This window comes from Ixodes scapularis, unplaced genomic scaffold (genome assembly GCF_016920785.2).
Source record: "Ixodes scapularis isolate PalLabHiFi unplaced genomic scaffold, ASM1692078v2 PGA_scaffold10__122_contigs__length_95168666, whole genome shotgun sequence".
NCBI classification, from domain to species: domain Eukaryota; kingdom Metazoa; phylum Arthropoda; class Arachnida; order Ixodida; family Ixodidae; genus Ixodes; species Ixodes scapularis.
The window spans coordinates 70,443,481-70,464,871 of NW_024609836.1; the positions used below are offsets into that span (position 1 = coordinate 70,443,481).

General features: G+C 43.7%; 1 protein-coding gene across 1 annotated transcript in view; it reads right to left on the reverse strand.

The window, feature by feature from the left end:
* Nucleotides 1–21,072, reverse strand: part of LOC8036529 (protein hunchback) — a 58,413-nt gene extending 37,341 nt beyond the window's left edge. Inside the window, exon 1 of the mRNA XM_029974105.3 lies at nucleotides 20,860–21,072. The gene's annotated coding sequence lies outside the window, so the exon portion shown is untranslated. The remainder of the gene's footprint in view (nucleotides 1–20,859) is intronic.
* Between the last annotated feature and the right edge of the window lie 319 nt (nucleotides 21,073–21,391).

A 21,391-nucleotide genomic window follows, 5' to 3' on the forward strand; every position in this document is an offset into this window, starting at 1 on the left:
CCGAGAAATGCAACAGCGACTTCTAACAAACTGCACACAGTACGTACAAGGGAGCCGTACCATGAATGACCCTCTGAAGGGCGTGGGCCATATTAACACGTTCCCGCACTAAGTGCCGCTTCAAGAAAGTAGACCTTTTGTTGGAACATAATAAAACTTGTCATGCGTTCAAAAGCATGTTTATTTCCATCGTTATTTCCTAACATTGCATCGAAACATGCTTTATCTGCTCGATAAATTGCCTTTATTCCCCCTATGACAAATCGACATCTGACGAATGGATCGTATTCCATTTCTATCACTCACCTTAGAAGTAATCGATGGAGGTATCAGCGAAATTTTAGACAGAGCGCCAAAAGTGTCGAAAAATTGACTTGGGACCATTTAGTACAGGTTTTCACTCCAAATTGTCCGGGACCATTTTGTCCCTGACCATATTGTCTTATACAAGCTTAGAACATGATTGAAGCGTGTACGCGGAGAATTCTGTTATCATATCCGCAGAGAAACTCCGCGTTCTTTTGTACGATGTATACGAGTAGTCCGGGGGCATACTGAGTTCGGACCTGCAGTATATGTTTACATGCTAGAAACAGCGACAAGCTTGTCGAGTCGTCGACCTTCGTCACCAACAACCGAGAGGGGCTTGGCTCGCAATCTCTTCCTCCGAGTACCACCACTAAAGCCGGACCAATAACCAGAACGAAAAGAAAGAAACAAAAGGAACCCCTCGGAGACTGTACAGGCGACCAAAACAGGAAAAGAGGCGTCAACGGTCGAGTCCTCGAAAAAAGAAAGGAACCGTCCTCCAATCTGACCGCTAACAGACCGCGGCCACGGAAAGACAAACCGCTTTATCTCGTCGTTCCCACAAGGGCCTCAAAAACAAGCCGGCGACGGACTTGGGACTTTGTGGGACATCGACGCGTCCGAGGACCTTCCAAAAATCACGGCCGAAAACGCGAAATATTCCACGAAAAAGGAAAAGAAAAACGAAAGAAAGAAACCGAGCGGGCAAAAACAAGGACCCGAGAGGGCATACATGCGATAGCGATTCCGGCACTCTGGGTGTACGAAAGTCCAGAGAGGGAGAGAGGTCGGGTCGTGGGGGGGCACCAAAGGACCCTGAACCCCCTCTGAGCCTCGGATTTGTCGTGGTAAGTTCAGGGCTGACTGTAAAAACCACAATTCTTTCTGTTTTATTTTTCTACGCGCAGGATCGGGTTAGAGAAGGCGCCGCAGTTTGACACCCAAGACGAAAAAAAAAAAAGAAAACAAGCAACACAACGTTTTGCAGTTGAACTGTGTGTCCCGCTGACGTTCAATTATGTAACTAGTTCTGCAATTGGTAGGGCTTAGCTTAAATACTTTCTTCTTTTTTTTTTCACAAGTAACTTCTACTCAAAACGAGTCCAGTCAACTGACCATATGTTTGGTTTGGCATACGAAAGTACGTCTTGGGAAGGGATCATATCAGGGCTTCGGCACGCTTTTCACCATCCGTCCAAGGCTAACCAGCCAACAATGACGTGTCCTTGTGCTGACGCAAGGGCGCGCTTCGTCTCTTTTCGCCTAAGTAGCTTTCTTTCTTTCTCACGAAAAGCTCAGGTGTTTTCTTTCTGCACTATTATGCACCCAAATAATCACCCTTCCCCTCACCCCTACAAGACAATGACTTGCTGCAGCCTTCACAGGCAACCAACCATTCGATGCTTTTCGTATTGTATCAAAATCATCACTCACTCGTGTATTTGACCAAAGGCTATAAGATTATTTACTGTTGGTACCCCCCGCCTTCTTGCACGTTTTAGCGTAGTATCATAAAGGTTGTCCCCCCCCCCCCCCCCTAGAATGACCTCAGTACCTCGTTTTAGTTGAAGTTCAGACGCCGCCGACACCACGAGCTAATCCGACCAATCAAGCAGCTTCAAAAGCGCAAGTCACTGGGCCTTTTTTGTTTATGATTTCTTCAGCGATGATAGAACACGTACGTGACGAGCACGATGACGAGGCGCTTTTGGCGCTGTCTTGTTGACTCCACCAGCTGGTAGCGTCCGCTCAAAGTATGATGTCATGGTTGCTGTTTCAGGGAATGACCTCATGTAGCAACAAAACGCGAAACTTCCAAATCAAACATACGTCAACAATTAAAAAAAAAAAAGAAAAGGAACGAGACGGCGGGACAACGTTGAAAGGTCACCATCTGGGCTCTTTCGGCTCTGGTTTTGTTCTCTAAGTGTTCGTCTTAATCCTCGTCAACGATTACGTGCGTCGTTGTGTGAAGGCGGCTTCACTACACACTCCCTTTCCCCTTACGATTGACCGCAGAGAATGCCACGCAGCATCGAAGTCAATCACGCGTGCCATGGGTGTGAGTGTCGCGCGTGACCATCTAGAAGAGCGCGGCGACGCGCGGAGCGCCTTATCACGTGATACGTTCACGGCACCGGATTGGCCGGGATGGTCTGTAGCGCCCCCTGCGTACCATCGTAAGGTGAAATGGTGTATAGGTCGCTTCGACTGAAGGGATTATTGGACATGAAAGGAAAGCTGCGGAGCGATATGGCAGCTTTTGTTGCCCCTCTGTTTGTTGTGGTGAGTAGATTTTTTTTTAATTTAACTATAAAAAAAAAATACGGTAATCGGCGTTTTTCTTTATTTTTATTTTTCGAAACGTGAGTAAAAGTTGGGAGTTACGCAATAGAGAGAGAGGTTTAGTAGATCGTTCCCATACTCCCGATAACGCCGTCTTTTCGCAAGGATCATGCGAAAAGGTGGCGGCAGGGTATCGGGTTTTGTTATCGGAGTCATCGATGGGCACGGTCGACTAAAACTCTCTAATGTCCTCTGTCCTATTCGCAACTTTCAGCGATGGTAGTACAGCGGTGTGAGAATCGAAGGTGCTTGCATAAGCCTTCCTGGCGTGGAAGTATACAGGTAACGCTCTTATTTGTCGCTCGCATTTTGCGAAATTAGGATCACTTACGCGTCGCAGACCCAACCTCGTACTGCTATTCTGCGTCGACGATCGCCCAGATGACAGCCCTAGTGATAGGAACTAGTGCGCCCCCTATATTAAGGATTTTTCATCGCGTGTTTTCGAACCTGCTTTCACGGCTTTGTCCTTAGACCGCCATTCGCTATGAATATCTGACGCGCTCAAGAAGACCGCCTCCTGCGTGCTGCCATCTTTTGTCTACTCTGCTGTGCAACGCGTTCTGAGCATGCGCAGAGTCCCTCTTCTACGGAAGTGCAGGCGCCGTGCATGCGTTCGCAGCCTCATAACTTTTCTTTTTCTTTGGTTGTGAGAAGCTTTGAAAAAGTGTATAGATATTCCTAACGAGCGCTTTGGTAAAGTTTAGTATACTCGATAACAGAAAGAATAAAGCACAGAGAGGGCGAAACACAGACGAGTACATTCTTTCATTCTTCATTCAAAACACAGACGAGTACAAAGAATGGCTTCGTCTGTGTTTCGTCCTCTCTGTTTTATTCTCTCTCTAACCCTGTGTAGGTGTTCGCAAGTATGCGGCCTTGGGACGCCGCCATCTTGCTGCTGGCGCGTGTGTGGATCGCCCGATGCTCGAGCCTTGCCGAGGCGTGCCCATGGTGGCCGGACTATCGCCTAAAACAAAGCATTTTTCATCCACGGTGGCCAGCCTGTAGGTTCTGAAGCGTGGCCGATTGCAAACACGTACGCAAACTGCAAATTCGTGTGTAACAGTAGATATCATTGGACACGAAACGACGCATGTTTAGACTGACGCACGATGAATAAACTTTCACGTTGTTGCTTCCTCTTCTCAACAGCATTGCCCCGGGGAGCATCAGGTTCGAGCTCTTCATTCTAGCTCTTCTTTATCCCAACTCTTTTTCTCGCGCACTTTCTTGTGCGTTCCTTTTTTCCCGGTCTCTTTACTCTCGGGCCTCCCTGGCTTTCATTCTGCTCTGACCCTGTCGGATGGATGATTCCGGAGTGCACCCCTTCGGGTGGGCGGTGCGGGGGTCCGCGGAATCCCCCCGGGAAGGGGTCGGCGGCGTCCCTCCCGTTGCCATGGCCACCGACAAGCGAGCCGCGTTCCTGGAGGAGAGCCGGCATCGTCCGGCAGCAGCAACCCATCCGGCACTGACCCTTTGCCGGGCAGAAGGGCTGCATGCTGTCCACGCACATACGCACCGCAGGGACCGCGAACTCCGTTCTCGTGAGGCTGACTTCCCCGCGTGGCACGTTCCTTACGCCTGTGAGATGGTCTATGAACCATCTTACAAGTTGTGTGCAACGCCATCGAAGTTAAGTGCACGAGTGGTCTGCTTTCTAACATGTTTTCTATACACGAGCACACACGCAGGAAAGGTATACTCGGCGGAGCAAAGCGATCAAGCCTGTACCTTCCTCAATGGTGCACGGACGAGACTCGACTGTCAGCCTGGTTCAAACAGCTGCGTTTGTTGCGTTCAGAGCAGCAACCTAACAAGCAGTGCGAGAAGATAGCTAGGTCGAGTAATCATCAATCACGGTTGTTTAATGTCGCTGTCGTTAGTGTCGTTTCTGTGACGCAAACGTGTGAACCAGTCATAGAAGTGGTTCAACGGGTTGCAGGGTAGTTAACTTCAGGGTATTTAGACTACACTGCCTGCTTACATTAACGCTTACTGCGACTTGGGATTGGAATTGCCGATGAAGCCACGCACGAACGTTTTTCGTGTTTATTTCCAGTAAAAAACAAAACAAACTACTTGAGAGAAGGAAACAAAGTGTTGAGGACTCACAAGTGGTAAGACCTCACGTTTAAAAAGCCGCAAAAAGAAATTTCAAATATCATTTAACCACCGCTTTAGACTGACAAACCAAGAACGTTTAGACAGCACGCGAATCAAGAAGCAAAAACTACTTACGCTCTTAAATTAATTTGACATCGTCGCCCCCCCCCCCCCCCCTCTTTTCTTGAGAAAAACAACAACCCAACAACGTCGACATAAAGACAAGTATACCGATTCACACACACACGCACGCACTCACCACGCACGGGGCCTAGATACCTGGTATATACCTATACAATCCACGCTAAAGTATAACGTCTTTCTTTTTTTTTTTCTCCTCCCTTCACCTGCGTCTATAAAAAAGTAATGATGAAGGAGCACGCGTCCGATCGGACGGCTCACAAAAGCAGAGCCCCTCGTCGCCCACATACAAATTTGGGATGGATAGAAGAGCCATTGTGCGCCGGCAATCTCCGAGGGGGTCGGCGCGGAAAATTTCTAATGTACAAGTCCCCCCCCGTCCACCCTCCCATGCCCTTTTTTTTTTATGCAGTACACGAATGTTATTATATTCTTTAGAAAACCGATTTTGTTTCTTGCCCGTCCGTAATCGGGGAGGGCTATGCGTTCTTTCAGACGGAGAATGAAACACGTGTCGTTTGATTTACTGGTCGTTTCGCGGTGAAACGTCCCCACTGGTGCATTCAACCGAAATCACCTTTCTTTATTATTTTTTTCTTCTTTTTTTCAAGGTCCTCGACGGGGGCGCGAACTTTGTCGGGGGATATGGATAGCTTCGTCGATGTCTGATACTCTGATCAGCTTCGCCGCACAGCCTCCTGACGTTATGCCCGATTCCCATGGTGCGATTTCACTCTAGGTTTCAAAGTCGCGTCCAGAGTGTCGAACCGAAATTTTTAGCGGTTCGGTTCGGGTTCACGGCTTTCGGTTCAGTACCGGTTCAGTTCCGGTTCAGTTTCGGGGAGCAAAAATAACGGTTCAAACCGGTTTGAACCGCTAAATTATTAATATATTTTCCGCGTTGTTCTGGCAATGGGCACTATTGACGCCGTGAAATGATTAACTATGTAGTTTTTTTCTATCGTTCGTACAATCCACTTTTATTTTCACGTACCACAATTATGAAACTACGTTATTTAATTTTGACACAGCAATGAAAACAAATCTGCATTAACGTACAGAACGTCGTGTTTATACGACTCAAGATCCCTTTGTTTACCGGAGTCCCATATATTTTACCCGAATCAAAACGTTGTAGCGAAGTGTGGCAGGTCGCCTAAAATACCCGTGATTGGTACCACTTTGCGTCGCAGTATATTAAAATTCAAATCGTGGTTGTGTACTTTTGAACTAAGGAATTAATTACTATGCATAAAATCATGGAATGGGCACCTCCTAGCCGTATATATCGTGAACTATGGTTTAGAGAAATACGTTTCACGATATATATATATATATGATGATGACACAACTGAGCTAAAAGCAATACAATTTTCAAAATGTCACGAAAGTTTGAGGACAAGCCCTTTTAGTCTATCTTTTATAGAAACGCTGAGCGGCAGTCACAATGCTTGTTTTTCTAACCAACATTGTTTCCTGTGATGCCGGCGACGAATCATGCAGAAAGGAGTGATCGAAATTGTTCACTCTAATCTATAATCACCTTCGTACTCAGATCGAATCTGACATAAAATAGCGCTTACCATAGTGAATAGTTTCTCATACAGGATAAACTGGCATAGCCTGGCTGTTGAGGTTTGTTTCTGACAAGATGGTGGGCAATTCAATTTGCAAATAAGTATCCTCCCTGCTAATTGATGACTTCTTATTACATAAAACAAAGTTGTATTTCGTGCTCTACTCGACATGACAGCTACTTAATTGGATACTTCTGACGGTTTGCGTGCGTAATCGTCATAGTTCCGCCACGCGCCCCTGTGTATACTTTGCCTTTGCCCAGCCCACAGACACATAAAAGTTCTGTTCACCTCGTAAAAAAAGCAATAACAGACTTATATATTTATATGAGAAGTGATGTATGTGTCAGAAACAGTGTTTTAAATTAAAATCAAAATTAGAAACTTATTGAAGGTTCTGGTGAATAACTTATAATGTGTTTATCGAGGATAAAAAACGCGGGAAAAGATTTACAGAGCATCGTTCAGAAAATTTGACGGTACATGTACTTGTTATGTATATCTTTATGGTAATTGGCCCTTTATTTATGTTGTTAAATATTCAGTCAGTAATTAAATACTGTATATTTTTATTATTATCAATAAATTTGACTTTATGAAGTTTACATAACCGCTTGAGACCGACACGGGAGGACGATACTCGAATATACGCCAGCTATTAAGTTTGCGGAGACGCGCGTTTTTCTATTTTGGCCGTTTGGCAGTGTGAAAGATCAGGTTGCAGGGTGTGCCAAAGATGACTTTGTGTTTACATGATAGATCGGAAAGCAAATACACGAAATGTGCAGAAAGAGACAATAAATTGTATTTTTCTAGAAAATCCCTTACTCAACGCCTTACTGCAAAAAAAGAAAAATATATATATATATATGCATAGAGATGCGTGCAATGATATTCCAAACTAAACTTAAATAACGAAGATTCTTTGAATCCTAATATAAATCACATTTTGGGCATCAGCTTGCATGAGCTCGAAACATCGCGAAATATTGCCTCGGGAAACTAACGTTATATTCTGTTTTACGTGCACTTGTTTTGGGCCCTCACTTTACAACCCTGTGCTTCATCAGTCGAGTGCTCTAAAATTTCATCAAGCTGCCGTATATTATCGCGATACTGCTATAAATACTGCACAACTTTACAATTTTGACTTTGTGCTGGTGTTGCGAATATCGCATTTTATCAGAAAGCTGAACTGTTGAACATGGTTTGCACGTGGCGCCATCGCACTATATATAAGCTGGAGGTCATTGCGATTTGTTCTTTATGAGAAAATTAAAACTGGTGGTGCAAAATGCACGCTGCGAAAAAATCGCGCTCAGTGCAAGCCGTGTATTCGAGAGGCACACATTCTTCTTGCATGTGCATCATCGTGAGGAACGGCGGTGCACCGAGGCCACGCTTTCTCGTCTGCGCCAAAGAGGAACCTTTACAACACAGTATGTTTTTAAAACTAACCCCCCCCCCCCCCCCTCCCCCATTCTTTATTCGTTGTTTTTTAGAGAATACATTTTATTCCTGAGGGGCAGCCTCCTACGTTTGTTAGTGTTGATTCGGCAATTATATTTGTGTCACTCGTTAACAGTAATCCTTGATTGCTTTTATTTTGCACCCAACTGTGAAGCTTAAACAAAATGTAAAGGTGGTCGAAACTTGAGAAAGACCTTGAGAACGACAATCTTGTATAAGACTTCGAGAGGGCTTCCAGCGTTAGACACCCTCCGAGGCCGACTAGGATCTTTCTTTTCAAGTATGGCTTCCGTACATACTTGTAGCTCTATCTTACGTAGGATTAGTAAGTCAGATTTAGTCCTTTCAATACTTCTATTCTCGGGAACAAATTCCTGAGGCAGTTCAGCAACAACGAAAACCTATTTGGGTTACAGTGGAAATGAGCTCGCATGTTTGTGTGGATGTTTGGGTGCCTGCATTCAAGCAAACATAGAAGCACGTTTGCTTGCATGTTTGGGTGCATCAATCATCTGTGTATACATGTAAAATAGGTCGTGCAACATGTATGTACTTCCAGCAAATACCGCTAAGAAGCCACCCCTGACGTTGATAGAGAAACATCCATTATAGCTTTCCCCTCTGCGCAATGGGAGATGGCGAAAAAAAGAAAGGAAAGAAACGCTTTCCCCTTCTCAACTCGCAATTGGAACAAGCGGCCACATGATCTGAGGCTAATTAAATACACCCAGTGTTCATCATAGTCATGCACTGGGGGTCGGCAAAGCATAGAGCATGGGCTGAGCTTCAGACATTGTTAGAGTTGGGGTATCAACATCTTTAATTGAAGAGGAGCCGTTACTCGAATGTTTGGCGATTCTGGTTGTCATGAACCCGAGCACTGACCTCGGGGTCATGTAAATCACGTAGGTCATGGTGTCACGTGACTCGGTACCAAGTCATGATGTCATGTTACCTCACGGTGTCAACAAGGTTAATACATCTAGCGACTTTCTCAGTTTAAATCGATTTGACGCAGTGAGTCACGTGAACACGTGACATTACTTGACAGCATGTCTTGACACCATGACATCACGTGAACAGGTGACACATTCTTAATCATAGTGCCACAAACAAAAGCGCCGCGAAAACCCACAATTTCTCATACATTGCATCTATAGATGACGATTTGATCAATACGTAGAAACACAGCTGCCAATTCCCAAAAATTCATTTCTTAATAAAAAAAAAAGTACCGTGAACCGTTCTGAATTGGTTACCGTTATATATTTTTTTTTTTCCGCTTCAGTTCTGGTTCAGTTCCAAGATGGCGGCGAAGATTTCTGATCGGTGCAGTTCCTATTCGGCTTAAAATAACGGTTCGGTTCCTTTTCGACACCCTGGTTGCAACGTCGCTCGTGTTAGAGAAAAAAAAAAAAGAAACGTGTTGAAAACCGCGGCGCTCAACGTCGCAATTTGAAATCGTTAGCGAAATCGTACCATGTGAATTTTGCTCTATACATGCTCCAGAGGCTGGACGGACGAAATTAACACCGTCCAAAACTCGTAAAAATAATTAGATTGTTCCACTTGCAAAGAGTCTGTGAAGTTAAGGCTTTTTATAACAGCTGACAACGTAAGAATCAGATGGAGTGGGGTGTCGGGTGTGTCTTTGCATTGGTGTTTCTTTCAAGCCAGCTGGCAGCATCTTCATGACACGGTGGAACTGCTCTTGGGGAGGTTGCTTCCGCTATGAAGGATTTTCAGCGAGGTGCGGTTACGGGCTCTCGCAGCGATAACAATTTGATTTGTGTCAGGCGTAGAAACTCGAAGCTTTCTCAATCAAGTATTTCAAAATGGCGTCCTGTAGACTGTATATAACGCCGTGTTTTGTGCGGATTTCTTCTTTCTGTATGCCGAACGCTGATTCTTTTTTTTTTTTATCAAAAGTTACGGGTAACGAGTAACGTATTTTGACAGACGATAGAACCAAGGCAGTAAAAACAAAAATAATTGTCTTTGTGGTTCGTTGAGTTCCGCTGTCAACAAAATAATAATTTATTTCTTGAAGCGCTATTTCTTGTTGTCGTTCCAAGCGCTTGCGTGCCTAGTTTCCTTCCGCTCTCCCGGGGTGGCGGTCCCGTCGCGCGTGTCTAGTTTCGTCCGGCTCCTCGGGGCGGCGATAGTCGTTCACGCGAGTGTGTATAAAAAAACAACTAGAAAGGCAAGTTGCCGCTCTCTATTTTAAATTTCACTTCTCTCATTGTAATGGGGAGGCCGCATAGTGCGCGCGGGCTCCGAAGAGCAACGGCGCGAATGGCAACGGCGGGAATGGCAACGAGAATGTCAGCGGCGTTGGCGGGCGGCAAACACCGATGGAGATCGTGCATAAATGTGTTTGTAGCTTTGCCGAGTGGAATGGCTCATGATTTTTTTTTCCTCTTATTCTGGTCGCTTCACTTCATCATTGCCACAGCGGGCCGGATTATCGCAACTTTAGGTGCTACCGTATCCTCCTCCCTAGCACAGGCCTTTGTGGAGGCTTGTCAACGCCCGCTTCAGTGGCTCGGTATCTCGGTAAGACGAGAGAAGGCCTGCAATGGCGACTCAATATGGCGCGTGTCTGAAACGTCTATTACAATAGTTACCCTTTTCTTTTCTAAATTACGTATCGAAGTATTTGTACTCTTCTAAAGATGTGTAATTTTGAACGGAAGTAACTAGAATACTGCATCCCTGTACCCTCAATAAAGTATAACGAAGTCTGTAAACTGGTGGTGGTGAAAACAGACTTTACCACCACCACCACCATCATATTTCCTACTCCTATCGAGTACTCTAGTCAACACTGCTCCCCCCCCCCCCCCCTCCCCCAATCAGTGAAAAAGAACGCCAGAATACCTTTCTCCTTACTGAAAGCCCACCAACTTTCGTCTCCCTCTCCAGGCTGCTGATATTTGCAGCCAATCAAAACAGCCCCCTCCCCCCCCCCCCCCCTTTTCTTAAAGCTCCCAGTGTCTTCGAAACAACCAGCCGGACCTGTTCCTATCGTCGCAAATATCGAGTGGCTTGCGGCGGACCCCTCGCCTTCCTGCTTCGGATGTGCCTCGTGGCTGGTGCGCAGCGATAACTCCCCGTTAATTGTCGGCCACTGGCCCTCCTCCATATCCCGCTTCTCTCTATCTTCCATGGGGAGAAAGGGGAGAAGGCGGGTGGCGCGGCATCCTTTTTTCTCCCTAACCCGGTTGGCGTCGGCGGCGCGCAGCATCCCGGAAATCTCCCCGCGAAAAATCCTCGGCATCCTATCGGATCGAGTGGAGAGTTGGACTATTGCTCCGTTTCATCTTTCCATGGACCGCGGCGGACACAGTGCGCGCGAGCCATAGGAGTCAATCCGAAATGCCGCGTAAAGCCGCACTAACACCGCTCTTCAAAAGACACGCTGTTCTCCGCGGACACGATGGACAAAATATCCGCGGACACGCGCCTCAGGCACGTGACACACTCGCAATACCGGATTGGCTGAGAAAGCTCGTATCGTCCGCAACGGTCCATCGTATGCGGTCAAAAGGATCAGCTCCTTGGCTGCAGGAAGAGGCACTGTATATATATATAAAAGGGGAGTGGATGCAGGCAAACAGGAAACGGGGACTCCCCCTTTCCCCTACCGGAATCGATGGGCATAATCTGGTCGGACCACTCGAGAGGAACCCTTCCTGCCGCCGTCGAGTGAGTCGAGACAAGGGCTGCTGACTCACGCCGAGAAGGCCCAGACGCGGGGAGAGGGGCGGGTGGGGGACGCAGAGACGTCTCTCCGGGAAGGAGCATGGAAAGGAAGCCGCCGTGTCGGAGTGGTTGCTTTGTGTTCTTAATTAGGAGACGTGTAACGAGCGGATCAAGGAGGGCGATACCGGGGTTTTAAGGTCCGCGCGGGCAGAAATAACAGTCGGCTCTTCGAAGAACGAACGAAACGCCCGTGCAGCACGTGCGCCGGATGGGACGGACATGCCCACGGATGCGCCGAGCAGCTTGGCGCATCGTACTGCGCTTGCGCAGAACTTATGCGCATTCGCGCCGCGAAGCTGTTTGGCGGACCCGAAGCTTTTTATGCGCTTCTCATCTAAAACCATCGAATAATCTACAACTCCGACTTGCCAAATACAAACATGCAATTAGGCTCGCCTGCAACTCCGGCGAGCGAGGGAAGCGCGCAACTGTACAAGAAGACTGGCGCGAACGAGAGCGTCGCTCTGACAAGCCTTGTGATACCGCTTGTGCTCGTGTCGGCACCGAGGGGGCCTTACACCGAGGAACATGGCGGCGCCTGAGGCATCTACATCGTCTGCGGCCGCAACCTCGGCAGTAGCGAAACGTGGCCGTCCACGCCAGTACATCGCAGACGAACTGAGGGAGCGGAAGGACGACGTTCATGCTTTCGCATTCACAACTCATAAGAAGTGCTTGGGTGTCCTCGGAATTTTTTTTATTGCAAAAACTGAACACATATTAGGTTTTTTTCTTTAAGTGTGTCTCATTGTACCCCACTACGCTGTCTCAATTTGTCCCAGAAGGTGGGGCAAAGTTATACATTGTGCGACTTTCCGATATTTTATTTTAATGTTGCGCTTGCTCCAGTTCAGTAATATTTACTGAGCATACAGTCAAGGCATTTAAAGATATTCCCATGCTGTGTTTTTTTCTAAATAATGAAGCAAAAATAAAAATTATAATTCACATAAAAATGTATTGTCTCGTATTGCCCCAACTTGTTCTACGCTTGACCCGTTTCCAAATATGGTGTCTGTCACTTTTCTGGAACGTACGCGCGGTGCTTTGAGTAAGTTCGAAAGTACAAAGTTCTCAAAACAGGTGCAGCCATCTGTTTATGATTAAGCTGTCAAAATAGCGACAACGGCCCATTTATAAATTTATTTAAAAAAAAAGAAATAGTGGCGTAAAGTGTACACAATACGGAGCTGTGAATACAGGTCAGGTCTCCTTTGAGCAGCCAAAAGTAGTTAAGTGTTATTTCCTTTTTTTTCTTGAACTTTTAAATCTGAGTTTATTATTATTAATGTTATTAAAGCGACATGGCTCGAATTAAACGCAACTAGTTTTGACGCCTTACCTTTCGTTAACAAAATCCCAGGTCGCTAAAACAACGATTTCCTTGCTCTAAAAAACAAAAACAAAAACACCGCTTAAAATTAACTTTTAACGTTCAAAAGCTGCAAAGTACTCGTTAGCTTTTTCTCTCAGTGGTATGGCGGCTGCGTAGACAGATAAGAAACGAGCAGCGTTCACCCCCTCAATTCGCAGCCGCAACAAGCGTCCACACCATCTCAGTACCACTAACCGCTCATTCCCACTGGAAGCGGATTCGCGTTCGCAAAGCGGTTGCGAACGCGGTTGTATAAAGATCCAGTACAATTGCACGCGCAACCGATGGCATCGAGCGCGCGTGCAATTGCACTGGATCTTGATACAACCGCGTTCGAAACCGCTTTGCGAACGCGGATCCGCTTCCAGTGGGAATGAGCGGTAAGGCCCGTTCACTTGTTTGCGACCGACTACGACCGACGGAGACAAGAGCGATCTTTTAAAGGATTCACACACTTTCAACCGAGTAGGACCAACCGGTTTTTAAGGCTCTTGCGACAACTTAGCACAAACTCCATAGCAGCGCGTCCAGTTTTAAAGCCGTCGCGAGATTTTTAAAAAACGGCGTTGTCGAAGTCTGTCGCATAACGTCAATCCCAAGTGTGCGAAAGGGGCTTTTAAGCGCCGCTCACACATTTGCAACCGAGTAGGACGGAGAGACCAGACCGGTTTTTAAGCCTCTCTTACGACGTCTTAGAAACCGCTCCGCCGGCCAGCACCCGGTCCTAAAGACGTCGCAAGAGGCTTAAAAAACCGGTCTGGTCTCTCTCGGTCTTACTCGGTTGCATATGTGTGAACGGCGCTTTACAAGTGTGTGAACGAGCCTTTACACGCCTCCCATCGCATCCACGCGCGCTCGGATTGGCCAATCACGGAGCCAGACGCCGAGTTCCAGAAACTGTCGAGTCGCGGTCATGTACCACTCATACATCGAAGAAAATATAGTCTGCAAACACTGTCTAAAACGTGTGTCGTCCTCGTCACATTGGTTATTAATAAATTAAAAAAAAAAAGACGTCTTAGACATTTTCGAAGCATATAAATATGTGACACAAACTTGCCCGACACGCAGATAATTATTTCGTCATATATGCAGCGAACACCACGTGACTTTTTTGTACGCTGAATATACGAACAGACTGCGGCATTTACGCCTCAAACATGTTCGAAGTGCGTTTGTTTTATATATGCTTCAAATATGTGCGCGGATTGTTTTTTTGTACAATATATATTAGCAGCTGCGATAGCGGCTTGGTTCGGCATCCACGAGACGACCCGCGAATGCTTGTGGGCAGATGACGGATTCGCGCAGTGCCCGAATCCGTCTATGAACCGGATTTGTCTATTGTCTATCGTCACGTCGACGCTGCGATCCCCGTAACTGCGTCGTCAAAGCCTTTTTTTTTTTTTTTCGAAGGAGAGAGTGAAAGAGATTGGTCCGCTTTTAGCCTTGAAATGACAGCGCGACAAAGTCCCAAAGGCTTAGCGGCGTGCGAGCATAGGCTCGCGCACCATCTCAAGAGCCCCGTGTAAACGCGTGGAGGCCTAAAGTAACGACACACGTAAAATGCGTTAAAACTGCATGCACATCTTTGTTAAAAACGATATATATATATATATATATATATATATATATATATATATATATATATATATATATATATATATATATATATGGCGACGTGCCACCGAACTGAGCAACCAGAACAACACGTTGTTCTTGCATCAATACTTTGGCACGCGTCTCCTGTGCGCTGGCGTATCAATTGTAGTGAGTTCAAACGCGAAGAGTTCTTTAGCTCAATCAACTATCTAATATTGCGTGAAAAAAAATGTTTAAAATAAAAATACGCATTGTTGCCGCACAAGGTTCACTAAAGCACAGTGAAATCTCGTTACTTCAAAGTCTCTTAATTCAAACTAACATGCAGGTCCCGTCCTATGTGTTTCTACCCGGTATATTACAAACTTTTCATTAAAGTTTTGGTCCCCCTCTAGTTCGAATTAACAAGATTCCACTGTACTTCATCCGAATATTGATTCGTTTACCTTTTGCGGCGTTTAAAAACGGTCTTTTTATACTCAGCCTCCCAACAGACAAGTGAAATCAAAACAAAGTAGACGGTTCAGAGAAAGATATTTCAGTGCGTGGCAACCAGAAAAAAAATTAATGGTTTACCTCGAGGACGTACCATAATCAACGCGTTCCACAAAAATGCAAATAAAAAATCAAAAGCGCACCTGGATTAATGTTTAATATTTTTCCCCTGAGCAGTCCCTTTTTTTTTTTTGCATTTACTGCTTAGGTAGTGCCACAAAATCGAAGTAATCCGTTGGATCACCGCAAAAGTAATATATAGCATAAAATTCACTTTTATTATTTGATTGTCATCTTATATTTCTTAAGCTATTCCGATTTTCAGATATTTAAGGGTCACACATAAGCAACCACACAGAGTCTTGCCAGACCATATATATCATGGTTGAGAATAAAACTCAAGATGATTTAAATCCTGATTTATAACCCGTTTTAAATAGCGATTTAAATTAGACCAGTTTTGCTATAATGATTTAAATCAAACCATTCCCGAAAAAAATATATATATAATATATACACATTTCTTTTTTATTTCCCGTTTGTCTAATCATAATGCGGTTTTGCTTTGTGTTTAAATGAGAAAATCATCAAGCAAGAAAGATGTATATGAGGCTGTACACGAGCAAACAGAAAGCTTTTGCTGAGCAAATCGGGACGACGAGCTTGATCTCTACCTTGCACTTGGTTCGTCAGCTACGTAACATCACACTGAAAGAAAATTAAAGCGCAAAAGAAAGAAACGAAAACTAGAAAAGTAATGTGCTATTGGAATCAAACCACAACTTTAAAAAAGGTTAATAAGAACAAATTAACTGTTTTTGTTTAAGTGTAGCATGGGTTTACATAAAAAAATAATAAAAAAAAGCACCACGTTACCCCCATTTACAGCAATTCTCTCCTCCGCATCGTTATCGGTGATCAGACGAATTGATCAATCAATCTTCCATGTCGAAAAATACATACTACAGAATCACTATTTTTAAGCTACAGTTATTTCATTCGAAATAATTTGATTCAAATAAAATAAGTTTGATTTAAATCCAATAAACATGATTTATTTGATTTCTTTTCAAGGAAGTCGCGATTCTATTTTCATTATATTCAGCATTCATTCAGCATCTGTAGACCATCTATTCTGTCACTGATACAATCTGTTTATCAGTATTGAAAACGCCGAATTGATATATACTTATATACAGTGACATTAAGGTGTTCAGGAACCATGTGAAAGTGCTTGCTGCCGAACTTTAAATATTGTGCGATTAAAACCTGCAATATTTTTTTCTGGTCATATTTATATATTTGTGCGCCAAAGAGGAGGCCTGCATGGTTGTTTTAGGCACGCAAACGAAAATAAATAAATAAACAAATAGAAATAAATTCTGCTGTATAATATTCTTTACGATGACCAACTGCCTAGCGTATAACTAATTTAATTATCAACCTAAAACGAAGAACCGAAAAAAAACTAATCGTGCGCCAATAAAAAAAAAAAGCTGATTTGAGTACTCGGTGATTTTTATTCGATTAATTAATCTGTAAGTTAGTTTAATGCACAGGCTGATAGAACTTTTCAAGTAGCACGCAACTATAAATATAAAAATTGTACAATTGGGGACCAGAATTGCTTGGATTAGTAAATCAATAGCGATCCAGGATGAATATATTCTAATGAAACAGTTTTATTTGTGTCTGTGCTTTTCTGGCATAATTTAAATGTCACCTACTGATGGCAGAAAAAGAGGAGATGGCAGAAAGCAATGTGCATACTAAATTCAAATTGTCCACTGTTATGTACTATCTAGGTAATTAAAACTGAAATATAAGTGCGTTTATTTTTACTTATGTTTTTTCTTCACACTGGAATGTCTATTTGACAACATAAATATGTAGACATAAAAAAACGCGGTGCTTTGCAAAAAAAAAAAGACAAAAAAGATGTTTATGACAATCCAATTAATTGTTTCGAAGCATAGTTGGATATTAATCGATTATTCGGTAGGTAAATCTAGTAATTTCGGAGTCCTACTAAATAGTATACGAGCATTATTGTTGAAAGGCATTAAAAGTCGTGCCATTTCCCGCGTTTTTTCTGCATGCAACCAAAATATGTGTGCTCATAACCTGAGGAAACCAGGTTAGCAATGTTACTGTAATATATATATATATATATATATATATATATATATATATATATATATATATATATATATATATATATATATATATATATATATATATATATGAACAGCACCTGGGATAAAAAAAAAGGACACTGCTTTAAAGGCTGTTATCCCTCGACCACATGGTAAAGCGTTTAAGAGACCACGTAATTTATTGGATTTTTTTAGACAGTCCCGAAACTCCATCGGACGTAGCCTGGTCCCTCTTGGTTGCATAAGTCGCAATAATAACCAATGCAGTTTACGTGTTGATATAATTATAGCTAACTCTATTCGTAGCACGGAAATAACTTTAACTGGAAAATAAATGATACCTTTGACTGTGATTCGGAAAATGTTATTTATTTGATTCAATGCAAAAAAAAAAGCCTAATTCAATACATAGGAGAAACTAAAAGAAGCATAAGAAAACGCATGAATTTACATAGAAGTCACATACGTAAAAACGTTGCCGGATCAGTTTCTCGTCACTTAAACTCCGCAGGACATAACGGACTTTCGGATTTTAATTTTATTCTACTCCAGGGCGGCTTTCGAAACACCAGAGATAAAAAAAATAAAGAATCTGAATTTATTTATAAATTTAATACTTTAGAACCGAAGGGCCTTAACAGTTCGAAAGGGTCATTGCCGTCTTTTTTTTATGGACATTTAACAGAGACCGTCTAATCGGTGCTGCACTGTTGCTTCTTTTTTTTTTTTTTCTCGCTTCATCGTTTAATGTGACACGAGCAAACGCTTAACATTGGGCCTCTCATTGGCTTCACATGACACCAGGGTATAGTTGGCTTATGTCCAACCACATGTCCCAAAAACTGGTTTTCTGATAATAATGGCGTTAATAATATTATATTTAATCACTTCAATACTATTTGCTGCTTTTTTTTCGGTATATATTAAACCTTTAAGCGAGAAATTAGTTAAGTAGATACCCGCTAAACGGTAAGCATTTTTCCAATTACTTCTTCTTCTTTTTGGCCGTTTTTTCTTTGATTAAAAGAAAAGGAAAACGAAGTGTTCTCGTTTTGACTGGCGAAGAGCCTACCAGGCTCGAAACGCATCTGCAGATCACTTTTTTTGGTGACCTTGGACCACCATCTCCTATAAGGACAAATATTTTGTGAATATATATATATTTAATATTCGTTCTAAGTTTATTTAAATGCACTTAGAGAATTGTATCAACAAAAGCATATATATATACATCTTAAAATCAGGATTACCGATTTCTATAGCTTAGCCAACTTTTTTGCTGTAGACGTTTTTCCATATTTTATTATTATTATTATTATTATTCTAACTCGCGGCATCATATCCAGCAACGCGTTTTGACTGCATGACATATATATATATATATATATATATATATATATATATATATATATATATTTTTTTTTTTTTAAGCATACTGCGCCTGATAAGTTCATTAGAATTACAGATATACATTTATCGTGGTACCTTTAAAATGATATCAACCCCGTTGAATCCTGTGGTCAGGTTGCTTGGCCATATCTCTCCCGTTTCCTCCTTATTTCTTATTTTGTTTGTATGATTCGTTTTGATTAGGGCTGGGCGTCGATTAGAATATTTAGCCCGATTGATTGCCATTGTTAATCGAATAATTAATTGATTAATCGGTTGCTTAGATGTCCAGGCCAAAAATCAAGAGTAATATATATATGTATATATATCATATTTTCAAAGGGTCTAGAAAAATAATACATCACAGCCAACATAGTTTTTTCGAAGAATGTTCCATTATAACGCCCAGTGAATATGGATTTAGAAAGGGTTGTTCTACAAAACTTGCTTTGTTGAAAAAAAAAATAACGAGCAAACTTATTTGATACAGTATTGAAAAAAGATGTTAACACTTGGAGTAGTTGTCGATTTTTCGAAGGCATTTGACAGCATCAATCATGTTACATTAGTTCGAAAGTTATATAAGTTGTATCAAATTTTGTTAATACAGTACTGTTCAAATTTTTTATTGAAGGTATGAACTGTATTGTTTTCTTATATGTTGTTCCTCCCTGCCACGGCCCACGGGCCAGCAATATCTATAAATAAATAAATAAATTTACGGTGTTGCTTTGAACAGGATTGGAAGTTATCCTCGTGATCGCTACCAGTGCGTTGTAATAAATAAAAAAAAAAAAAAAATCGGATCTTGGGCCACAAATTGCCGGCGTGCCGCAGGGAAGTATGCTGGGACCAATTCTTTTTAATATCTACATCAATGAGATTTCAAATATTGATGACATCTCTCAACGAATATTTGGATTCGCGTTCGTGGCAAACGAGCTCCATGATGGCACTTATCATCATTCGCGAATGGCGATGGTGCGCTTAAAAAGCGCGGTGACAGCTCGGAGTCATTGCCCAAGCACGTCGCGACCACGTGACCCCCCCTTTTCAGTCGAGGAGGAAAGCTAAGGAAGAAAAAGTTCCAAAATTCGTTTCACGGATTCTTTAAGTTATCGTGCGACGTACACAATCAGTGGAACAGCGTGCTACATTCAGTACATCATATGTTGCAATAGGCATTTATTGTATGGCCAAACGTGGCAGGACCGCGTCAACATTTGGTTTTACGGGGCGTCCGATGTTGTGATTCCCCCTCACCTCAGCGTCGCGCGGATGAACCGGCCGAGCTCGGGAGGAGCACACAGGAAGCAGCAACACATGTTCAGCAGAGAAGGTCAGCAAACAGGCGAACTGGTTGCTGTTACACATATATGAAGAAAACCGGGGACGGCGAACGAAGAGAGGGACAAATTTGAAACGACAAACGCAAGATGTTTTGTGTTTGTCCCCTTTTTCGTGCGACGCCGCCGCTTTTTTTATTATTATTATTTTTTTTTTTAATATATGCTCAGCATTTCGCCCGCGCGCGTTCGTCTATTATCTTACGAACAAACTTGCATCAATTTTCCCAGTGAGAGAAAAAAAAGGTGTTGCTATTGAACATAACTAACGCAATAAATTTACTTGTAAGTGCGTTTAAAATCTTACGCGCTACTGAGATTCGTTACCGTCCTGCACATGTAACGAAACACTGCTACCGTGTACACTCCCCAGTGATATAACAAAGGTTACTCGTCTTCATTAGCTTTGTGTCACTCTGGATATCAGTATTTGGCAGCGATATAAGCCGTGGATGCGACCTCTGGCAACAACCGAACTCTTGCGGAATGAATTTTGTTTTATTGTTTTATTCTTTGTTTCACGAATTTGTAGAATACGGCGGGGTCCCAATGGCACCGTTGCCAATTTAAAGAAAGTAAAAACGTGACAAATTTCGATCCAGAGTAACGGGTGTCGTAATTTAATAGACACTATATCGTACAATAGAAACGACATTAATTTACTCCTTAGTAATTTTAATTTTATCGAGTACATTAGCACGTCACTGGGAAAACTAACGCGATTTCCAGTAACGTCGTTATTTGAGACGCGTTACTTCCAACTCCGCAAAAAAAACACTCACGGAAATGTCCTCCGCGCCGTGGTGTCCTCCGGCGCTGCTCCGCCCCGTCGCCGATCGACCCGCCGCCCGAACCCCGGGTCCGTCGAGCACATGGCACCGGGTCCCCACCCCCCGAACATCGACACCGAGAAAAAAAGCAACAGCGACTGCCTCGCGGCGCGAGCCTCGGCCCGAGGGTCCAGACTCCGCGAAGGGACGAACTTTGCAGGCCCCAACCGCCGCGGCGAGTGAGCCCCGAAACCCCGGACCCTGCCTCCACCGCCTCCTCACTGGCTCCCCCGGTCGCCTGGCAACGCATCGGAGCACGCCCATTGGTCGGCCGTCACGTGGGAAAGGACCAATGGGGAGCCGCGCGCGGGGCACGCGCGAGCACGCGTAAGCACGCGCTTGCACGCGTGCGAGCGGGGAGCGAGCGCGCGCGCGCGCACCTTGGTGTTGTTTAGTTTTCTTTTTGCCGACATTTGGTGGCTCGTATTTTCTTTTTTTTCGACTTTTCATTGCCAGTTGAGGGGGTTCAAAATTTTGTTGCGGT